We start from the raw sequence: 11259 nt of genomic DNA, 5'->3' as shown, positions 1-11259 counted from the left end.
CTGGAGGGGATTGTTCTAGGCAGCCAGTGTGTGTCATTTAATCTGGCGGGTTGGGCAATAGATAGAGGACAATGTGTTTTAAAGCCAGGATAATAGCAGTTCTTTGCAAAGCTCCATTTAAAAAAGAGTCTACAGAGACATTTAATTACTTTCAAAAGACACAGGACATGAAGCCTGTTCTCAAGGCTTTATTCCACATGGATTTCTTCCTGCTTTATTTACTCTGGATTAGACTAAACAATGGCTTATCCTGAATGAGAACATCTTTGTATAAATAAATCAGGAATAACAAACAGCTATGTGCAGAGACAAGCCCATGGGTCACCTCTATGACCTGACAGTACACCTCTCTCTGGTCTCCTTCCCCTGGATATCATCCTGACCTGTTCCTTGCTTTTATTTGGGATTCAGCTCTCAGTGGATCAGCCTGGAGAGTGTGCCATGCTCTCAAGGAGCTCTGAAAACTGAAGGAATTTGGAGGACCAGGGTTCTGGACATTCCTGGAAGAGTGTGCAACTTTGCTCACAGCAGAAAATTTTTATTCCTCTAATGATACATTGTCATTCAAACCCCCATTTCACTGGGAAAATGGTGAAAGTTAAGCAAGACAAAGCACACCTTGCACTTAGCTGGCAGTTAAGTTTAACCAAAATGAATTCTGTGCCTTCTGCCTCCACTGTGATTTGAGAATTAATTCAACAAACACCAAGCAAGAAAGGAGTCAGAGCTCATGACAGAACAGGGAAAAAGCTCATCTGAGAGAATTTCAATTACTTAAATGCTTTCGAAAGGGCCAGGCCTAAATAAAATTCACATTTAAGGTGGTTAGAGGACTGGCTTCCCAGGCTCTGAGCTTTCTCTTGATGCAGTGCAGGAAGGCTGGAAAAGGACACCAGAAAAGCTTGTCTCCAAGAGGCAGAGAAAGAAGCCATCAAGGGGATTCCAGAGCAGTCAGGTCACTGAATAAAAATGTATGAATAAATAAATGGATTCATTAACTAATTAAAAATTTAAAATATCCCAACAGTTGACCAGGCTGACAAACAACAGTCAGTACCAGGTTTATTGAGAACAAACCTCGTGCAACCAACCTAATTTATCTTTTTTTGTGGCAAGATAACCAGTCTGATGTAATTCCTTCTCTCCTGTGTGTGTATGTTAGCAGGGGCACCGTAGAGAAACTCTTCTTTGTTGTCTTGCAGTGTTTCCCAGTCCTTTCTGAGAACAGGGTTCCAATCCAGTGCTTCAGCTTGGTCTTTTTACAGCAAAATGCTTCTAAAGGATTGCTTGGCATGTGTGAACTCAACCAACCTGGTGCTTCAGCAGGTCACAGGGCACATTTGTCCTGTATGTTAGGGCTTTTCCATTCTGTGAACAGACAGCAGCTGGCAACCAGGTAACAGCTTTAAAGTTGATATAAAACACCACTAATTTGCAAAACTATTAAACAAAAATCCATCTATTTGTCCACTCTGCAAATATTTAGCTGTGTTGGTTTTTTTTCTGCACAGGTGGGGCAATAGTGCAGCTGGGTTGAGCCAAGCCAAAGCTCTGGAGGAGGCTGCCATCCTCTTCTTGTGCTCCCATCCCCACGGCTGCGTTTGCACTCACGTGGTTGAACAGTAACTGAATCAGCTCAGTGATCTCACTTTAAAAAAAAAAAAAAACGACAAAAAAATTCCCTTGGTTAGCTTTCAGCCAGATCAGAAAGCTGGCCTGGCTTACCAGGTGCTCCTGAATGTCAACAGCGAGGCAGGCGAGTGGGCTGGGAGGAAACTGCCTCCACAAGGAGGTGATGAAAGGGGCACGGCTGGGTTGGAGGAGATGCTGCAGCTCCTGGCTGATCTCACTTAATAAAGCACCCTCACAACCCATGGAGAAGTGTGGGGATGGAAATGAGCAGTGGGAAGACAGGGGGAATTCTGAAAGCAGCTTTTGCTGAGGAGCATTTTTTAAAAAGCGAGGTGTAGATCATCCTGCTGGCATCCATGACACGCTGGAGCTGCACTGCTCTGGGCACATGTATGAATTTTGGGGAGTTCAGAGCTGAAGGTAAGGGCAGCTCTGCCTGCCCAGTACCCCAAGGGTCAGTTTCTTCATAAATTGGTTTGAGTGCACAAAAGTTAAGCCAGGAATGAAAAGGCAGGCTGAGGACCACGCTTGGGCCTTCAGCAGAGTGGTTTTAGTGCTCGTAATATCTGAACAAATGAGGTTTGTAAAAACCTTGTGGCTCCCTTGTAAAGATGAGAACTCTGCTTTAGAGGCAGAGAACTTGCTGGAGATGACATAAACTCCTTGCTGTAGACAATAACAGAGCAAACTCTGTATTTGATGTGATCCAGTAAGAAAATTACTGGTTTGGGGCTTTAGGTAGGCTTTGCACATTGCTTTTAACAGGTTTTATTTCATGGAATTATATGCTAAAAATCATATCAGGGCAACCACTCCTCTCCCAGACACCAAACTTTAAAGCCTGTGCAAAATAATAGCACTGCTTAGTGAACCAGCTTTGAGATTCTTTTTTTCCCAGAGACAAATACTGTGGTTTTTCTCTACTGCTTTCTTAGAAACTACTGAACTATCTTTGTTAACATTCTTCCTCTGCATGGATAATAAAAAAGCCTTACATTCAGGTACCTAATGAAGGAGTATTAAACAACCCAAATTTTACATGCACCTTGTTATCAGTTCTGTTAATGATGGAGAGCCTGTACAATGTGAAAAAATAATAATAAAAAAAAGATTAATCATGTTTGCATCAGCAGCAAATTACTAACATGGTTGTTTGTGTGGTATCTGGGAGAAGAATGCAGAATTTTAAATTTTAATTCTTCAACCTCTGAGAACAGAAAATGCTTTCTGCATGATTTCCTCCAGCTCGGTCTTGCTCTGCTCCTTGGCAGCCATGCTCATTTTTGGGGTACATTTTTCAGGTACATTTGTCAGGTACATTTTTCAGGTTCATTCTTAGGTTCCATTTTCCGGGGTACATTTTCCAGGTACATTTGTTCAGATACATTTTTCCAGGTACATTTCTTGGGTACATTTTTCAGGTACATTTTTTGCATATATTTTGTGGGGTACATTTCTCGGGTACATTTTTCCAGGTACATTTTTCAGGTACATTTTTCGGGTAAATTTCTAGGGTACATTTTCCAGGTACATTTTTCAAATACATTTTTTCAGGTACATTTCTTGGATACATTTTTTTAGGCACATTTGTCTGGTATATTTCTTGGGTACATTTTTCAGGTACATTTTTTCAGGTACATTTCTCAGGTACATTTCTTGGGTACGTTTTTCAGGTACATTTTTTGCGTATATTTTGTGGGGTACATTTTTCAGGTACATTTATCGGGTACATTTTTTTCTGGTACATGTTTCACTTACATTTTTTCAGGTATATTTTTCCGGGTACATTTTTCAGATACATTTTTTCAGGTACACTTCTTGGATACATTTTTTTAGGTACATTTTTCTGGCTACATTTCTTGGGTACATATTTCGGGTACATTTCTCAGGTACATTTTCTGGGTACATTTTTCGGGTACATCTTTTGAGTACATTTTTTCAGGTACATTTTTTCAGGTACATTTTTTCAGGTACATTTCTCAGGTACATTTTTCCAGGTACATTTTTCCAGTACATCTTTCAGGTACATTTTTTCAGGTACATTTCTCAGCTACATTTTTCCAGGTGCATTTTTCTGGTACATCTTTCAGGTACATTTTTTCAGGTACACTTTTCCAGGTACATTTTCCAGGTACATTTTTCCAGGTACATTTTCCACGTACATTTTCCAGGTACATTTTTCCATTTCCATTTTTCCAGTACATCTTTCAGGTACATCTTTCAGGTACATCTTTCACTTACATTTTTTCAGGTACATTTTTCCGGTACATCTTTCAGGTACATTTTCCAGGTACATTTTCCAGGTACATTTTTCCGTTTACATTTTTCCAGTACATCTTTCAGGTACACTTTTCCAGATACATTTTTCGGGTACATTTTTCCAGTACATCTTTCAGGTACATTTTTTCAGGTACATTTTTCCGGTACATTTTTCCAGGTACATTTTTCCAGGTACATCTTTCAGGTACATCTTTCAGGTACATTTTCCCAGGTACATTTTTCCATGTACATTTTCCAGGTACATCTTTCAGGTACACTTTTCCAGGTACATTTTTCAGGTACATTTTTCCATGTACATTTTCCAGGTACATCTTTCAGGTACATCTTTCACTTACATTTTTTCAGGTACATTTTTCCGTGTACATTTTTCAGGTACATCTTTCAGGTACACTTTTCCAGGTACATTTTCCAGGTACATCTTTCAGGTACACTTTTCCAGGTACATCTTTCAGGTACATTTCTCAGGCACATTTTCCGGGTACATTTTCCAGGTACCTCTTTCCGGTACACTTTTCCAGATACATTTTTCAGGTACATTTTCCCAGGTACATTTTTCCATGTACATTTTCCAGGTACATCTTTCCGGTACACTTTTCCAGGTACATTTTCCCAGGTACATTTTTCCGTGTACATTTTCCAGGTACATCTTTCAGGTACACTTTTCCCGGTACATTTTGCAGGTACATTTTTCCAGGTACATTTTTCCGTGTACATTTTTCCTGTACATCTTTCAGGCGCATCTTTCCTGCCCATATTTTTCCCAGCTGCCGGCTGCGCTGCAGGGCACCACCTCCCCGGGCACACTCAGAAGGGCTCTGGCAGCACCTCCACAGAGCCCAGGGCAGCAATCCAGACCCGAATCCATGGGGATGCCGTGCCAGAGCCCAGGCAGACACCGCGCTGCTCTTCCCCCGGAGCAGCGAGCCGGCTCCATCCTTATCTGATGCTCCAGAACCGCTCCCCAGCGCTGACTCACGGGGCTGTTTTTCAGGCTGGATCCCACAAATCCCGGCAAAGGATGCCTCGTTCCTGGCGGAGCCGCCTTCCTCCCGGATGGAGGGGGTGTCAGACAGGGAGATTTGGGTGGCACAAGCCCCGAGAGAGTTCGGAGCTCGCACTGAGGGACATGAGTGGGACAGTCCCCCTCCTCCATGGGACAGCTCTTCCCACTCTGAATCAATTCGGAGCCATTGCCAGAATTAGGCGCAGCCAAAATTCTACTTTTTAAAACCCAAAGGGGTTCGCTCAGTCGTTTCAGTACGAAATTTTAAAAGTTGTAATCAAAATCAGGGGGTAAAAAAGGCGCATCTTTTCACCAAAATGCTTCTTATTTTGTGTATTCGCACCAGCATCTTAGGGTGCTAATAGTCCTAAGAAAGTATTATTAAAATCTTAACAAATTGTTATTAAAATCTCAGCATACGATTATTAAAAGTAGTAACGTAAAAATTGAAAAAACGCTGAAATAATTGTAACAAAATGTTATTAAATTTTAGCATAAGATTATTTAAAATATTAACATAAATTTGAAAAAAACCGCTGAAATACTCTTAACAAAATATATTAAAATCTTAACAAAATAGTATTAAAGTTTTAACATATTATTAAAATTTTAACATAAAATTTGAAAAAATGCTCAAATAATCTTAACAAAATATTATTTAAATCTTAACAAATATTACTAAAATTTTAACAGAAGATGATTAAAAATATTAACATAAAATTTTAAAAAGCGCTGAAATAATCTTAACAACACATTATTAAAATCTCAACAAAATATTAGTAAAATTTTAGCATAAAATTTGAAACATAACATATTAACATAAAATTTGAAAAAAGCTGAAATATCTGCAATATTATATATATTATTATTAATAAAATATTATTTAAATATTTTTAAAATATTATTAAAATTGTAATATAATATTATTAAAAATATTAACATAAAATTTGAAAAAACCCTGCAATTCATCATTGCTAACTACTGTTGTCTACTAGGAACATGGGTATGAGAAAAATCTCTATATACAAGCAAATACAAAAAATTTGTAATGTAATGTAATGCAATTTGTAATGTACATTCCAAAATACATTACTGACAAAAAAAAAAAGGATGTAACTTTTGTCTTTGCAAACCCCTTGTGTGAATGCAAGCTCAGTAAATAATAGTGAAATAAGCCAGGTACCTAAGCAATAATGGAATAAAACTTCAGAGTGTCATTAAGCAGCGTAACCAAGAGCAATTATTTTTTAAAATTATTTGCAAAAATAGCTCTCTATTAGTAAGTTATTCCCCCATTTGTTCTGACCCCACAGCTGATTTTGCCTTACAAAATGCATTTAATAGGCTCGCAGGAAAAGGTGGGAATTTTGGGCTCGCAGGTCGTGTTCTTGCTCGTATTCAGCTCCACAAGTACAAATCAAATAAGACCGTGCTTTAATTTGCCACGTGAAACCCTGTCGGAACCCAGGACATTCCTCTGGGTGCCATGGAGGACTCCAGACCCTGGCAGGGAGCTCAGAGACCTTGGCACGGAGTCAAAAACACCTGTGCCTTTGATTTTAACCCCTGGAAAAAATTACCAGCTTTGTGTGAGGATTTACAAGCCACGAGAGTTTGAGTGGAATGACAGTGAATTTGTCACAGGGTGAAAAAGTAGAATTTTGGGGTTTTAGAATGGGTTTCAAGAGGCAAGATGGAGGAATCTGGGCATGTCCTGCCCTTCTTCTCCTTCTTGTCCTCCATCTTCTGCTGTGATGGTGGCACTTTTGGATTGGTTTAGAGACAGACTGTCTAACATAGGTGATGGGTATTGGAAAATTATTGTAAATAAAGTACACGTAGTTGTGAGTATAAAATGTTAACACCGCCCCAAGGGCGGTCAGTGTGCCATGAACTCACCTGCCAGACAGAGCTCAGCAGGTCAGGAAAAGAATGTTATAGATAAGGAAAAATAAACAACCTTGAAAAGCAGAACCGAGGCATCTCGGCTTCTTTGGTGGTGGGGCTGGGAAAAAGAGTCTTTAATACCTCGGGAGCCATTTCAGCAACACAAAACCCGAGAAAACCCTGAATGGCCTTGGTGTAAATTAACCTTGGTACCTGCAGAGCATCCTGCACTGGAGGCAGCAACCTCCAAAAAGTGTGATATTGGATGAGCCTGCAGGTGAGCTGCTGTAAAAACCTGGAAAAGGCTCCCGAGTGCTCTGACTAATACTTTCCACATAAAGGACTCTTTCTCCGGGAAGGGTTAACACCTCTCTTTGTTTCAGGGCTTTGATATTTAGCAGGGGGAATCCCAGAGGCTATAGAGGTGCGGGTCCATTGCCCAGGGAAACGTGAGTCAGTCCTACCTGGCTGTGAATATTAAAAATGCTGCCTCCCTGATTCATGCAGATTAAAATCAGGCTGACACCCACGTGTGTCTGGCCTTCCCCCTCTGCACAGATGGCTCAAGTGCTCTTGAAACATCATTTTACACATTTCATGAGAGTAAAACCTGAGCACGGGGATCTCAGCTGCCTGCAAAGGAGGAGTTTTTGAGCATGGGAGGGGATTTTTACACCTGCCCCCTTTATTGTGACTATATTTGTGACAGGGCTGATAAATTCCTTTGCAATATTTCCATCATAACAAGCAAGTCTCTCAAATTACTCCTGAAATATTTTTGAAGTCACTAAATAAAGCTAAGAGACCCGCCAAAATTTTTGTATTCTTTTATACATCTCACAAGCTTTTAGCTAATTTCTAATGAATAACATAGTGGGCTAATAAAAAATGGGATGTTTTGCCTTCCAACTCAAACTCTTTGTCTCATGCATTGGCTCAACATTTTCCCCAGTGTCTGTATGTTTTTAATAAATAAATGAACACATAGATATGCTGTATGAATATACTGAACTTAAAAGTTTTCTCTCAAAAAGGCTATAAATGAACTTCTTGTATGTGCGTGGCATTGTGTTGATTTTGCATATATTCTCTAAGCACATCAGAATAATTTAACACGAAAACTGAGAAAACAAAGTGTTAAAAACGAGATTTCACAAGGATAAAAGTGAAAACTTTAAAATTTGCTTTGTTTTAAAAAGCAAACCCCTTCCAAAGAGCAAAAACCTAATTTTTTTCATAGTAAAAATCCAATAAAGTACTAGAAATTTGCTAGAAATTCATCTGAATTCCCAAGCCCAGTTCCATAACATCTCTGCCAAAACTGTTTTGGCTTGGTCAAGTCTTGTCACCATCTGGAAATCCTGCCCCAAACCTTGGCTGCATCCAAACTCCAGTGACTTTCATTGTCATCTTTATGTGTAAGGGGGAAAAAAATGAAAATAGTGAAAACACAAACTACAAACATAGCATTTGCAGCAGAAAATAAGAATACCATCGAATTAGATTGCCAAAACTGATAATGTCAGCAATTAAAAGATGAATTAGGTTGTTGTTTACTATGTGGCACTCAAACAAAAGACACCCTCTGTGATGGAACACCTGCAGGAGGGCTCCAGTAAGTGGTTTTTATCAAATGTGCAGCATGTAAGAGAAAATTGGAGATACATATTCATAACAATATTTTATTTGTTGGATTTTCTTGTCCCAAAATGGAGGGAACAGCTTGTTTATGCTACAGAAGCTGCTGGTGTATTTCTGTACTTTTTTCCATGGATACAACTTGCAGGGCTAAAAAAATTCTTCAAACAATGTCAGTGACAAGATTTTCACAGTTGTAAAAGCTATAAAAGCAAAAAATCCTTTTTATTTCCTTGGTTTAACCTTCTTAAATTTCACTACCATGATGGAAAACCTAATGCAAAGCAGTAAATTGTTTCACATTCAGAATGTCTAAAATGGAAGCAAACTTTAAGAAACTTTAAATTAATTGCCTGGATCTCTGAATCAGAATGTTTTGGAAAAAATACTTTATGGTCTGAGCAAGAATCAGCTGGTAACATACCTGAAATGAGAATGGGTGCTAATTTTATAAAATTAGCAGTGAATAACTCCAGGAGAAATGACAGATAATGCAGTTTATATTTCAGAACTGCTCTTGGAAAGGAAGAGTGTTAGAGTCATGCAAGGCTTGCACATATACATGACAAAAAAATAATCCCCTGTTGAAAAGGGGAAAACCACACTGAGTAGCTGAAGAAGTTTTGAAGCTGCTTCCTAAAATATTTCCAGTTCGTGGTTGTTAGAACTTGTCTGATTAAGGAGCCCCATTGAACGTGGAAATTCTCTGCCATTGCTGCTGCAGATCTCCAGGAGCAGGGTGGGAACAGATCCCGCTGAAATAAATTCCTTTCACAGCACAGGAGTGATCACAGCCCAGGAAGCTGAAGAAGCAGGCAGCAAGCATGCATAAATTACAGCAGCCCAAACTGAATTTTAATCTGTGACCACACTCAGGTGAGTAAAAGTTTCCCTATTTTCAGGTGACATATTAGCTCTAGGAATGGAGTACCAGTCCAGAAAGGTGATGTTGGATTTTAATCCCTGAAATACTTTGTGGTTGAGATTGGATTTGGCATGTGGGGTTTTTTTCCTTTAAAAAACAAAAAAGGGAGGTGGGAGGAGGTTGGCCAGAGTTCAAGGCTGTGAGAATGCAACTGCAGCAAGCACTCAAAAGGAGGAATCAGCTACTTGCATAACACTTGCAAGAAATGTGTGCAAATAAATGCTGGATTTGGTGCAAAAATAAAAGATGTCATTAATTCACGCAAAACCAAACGCACACAAATCTGAAACTTTAGTCTCATTTAGAGAAATACATTTTATCCTGCTGTTTATCACACTCACCACATGCAGCCTCTTGCAGTGCTGTCTCAAAGCTGGTGAAGTCCATGGAACAAAACCACATCCTCCAACATCACAGCTGTAGGCACCTGAATCACTGTGTGTTCCAACATGTTTATGTGGATCAGAGGCACTCTGAGAGCTGAAAACAAGGTGAAACAAAGAACAGATATAATAGTACAGAGGAGTAGCCTTGTGGTTAATGTTTAGGACTGGGAGGTAGAAATTTTTGGCTCTGACAAGGACAAGTGAAAGTGGAATATGTGCAAATTGCTCCTCTGCCTCAGTTTTTCCACCTGTGGAAAGGGAATAGTGCAAACTTCCCTTTGATGTGCTCTTAATTTCTTTTTCCATTCCTTCTTTCTTCCCACACATCCACACCATGCCCAAATCCAGGTTATTTTTCCACAGCTGTCACCCTTTCTTTATGTCGATGCAGAGAAAATTCTTGTCCATTACCAATCATCCTCTTTGGTTTAGAAACTCCAGTTCTTCCCTTCTATCCACACACAATGTGAACTCAAAATAACTTAAATATTTATTCATTTCACTCAATTTCCAGCATCCAAAACCTAGCCCTCTCATCTTCTCAGGAAAAGTTAAAATAATTTGCCAGTGCAACTTAAGGTTTGTCACATCCCTGTGCCACAAACCTCAAATTTTCTGGCCTGCTGTCACAGAGGTGACAATGGAATTATGGTGTCAGAACTGGAAGTGTGCTTTCAGTGAGGAGGAACCTGTGCTCACCATCCCACAAGAGCTGTAGGTTATACAATTAACTAGAAAAGATAATAGAGAGAAAAATGTATTTTCTCTTCTTTATCACAGCTTCACCAGGATTTTGTCTTCTATGTGACCAAAAAAAAAAAAAAAGAGAAAATGTCAGTGTGAAATTAGCATATTATAAAATACTTGTGAATAAAATATCCAGAGAAAGAAGGAGGTCAAAACGAAATGCAGATCCAATAAAGAGGGAAGTGGAATAATGGTAGATTTACAGCATTTCAGGTTACTTCCAAAAAATAGATGGTAAGATCATCTTTCACCCTCTAGGCCCTCGCAAAAAGGATGATTATTGTTTTGCCCTTGGCACTTTTGGAGGGTTTTTAAAAGGTGGATGTTGTCTGGAGGCCTTCTGAGGGACAAGCACTGTCAAATCTGATTTTGGTGTTTGAGGTTTCACCACTCTCACAGGGCAGCAGGAAGAGCATCCATCCTCTGCCTCCCCATTCCACAGGGGGATTTATTTCCTGGAGGCACAGCCAGGAAGGCTGAGATATGGGATTGCTCTGGCTCTGGATTTGGGACATGGGCAGGGAAGGATTTCCCCTGAACAAACTCTGCTTTGTGCTATGAATCAGCAACGTGGTGAACGCTGTAGGGAGAGTCTCTAAAAGAATGCTTGAATTTGGACAAAAGCTGGCTTTTATAGGGACTTGAAACCTTTCATTGTTTTATAATCAGCCCACTGATTTACAGATGTCCAGAGGGGAAAAAAAAAAAAAAGTAAATATAATGCATTGTAATATTCCAGAATCACTCCCTGCACAGGTATT

The sequence above is a fragment of the Passer domesticus genome, chromosome 2 (genome assembly GCF_036417665.1).
Source record: "Passer domesticus isolate bPasDom1 chromosome 2, bPasDom1.hap1, whole genome shotgun sequence".
In the NCBI taxonomy this organism is placed as follows: Eukaryota; Metazoa; Chordata; class Aves; order Passeriformes; family Passeridae; genus Passer; species Passer domesticus.
Note: the sequence above shows the minus strand (reverse complement) of the source record.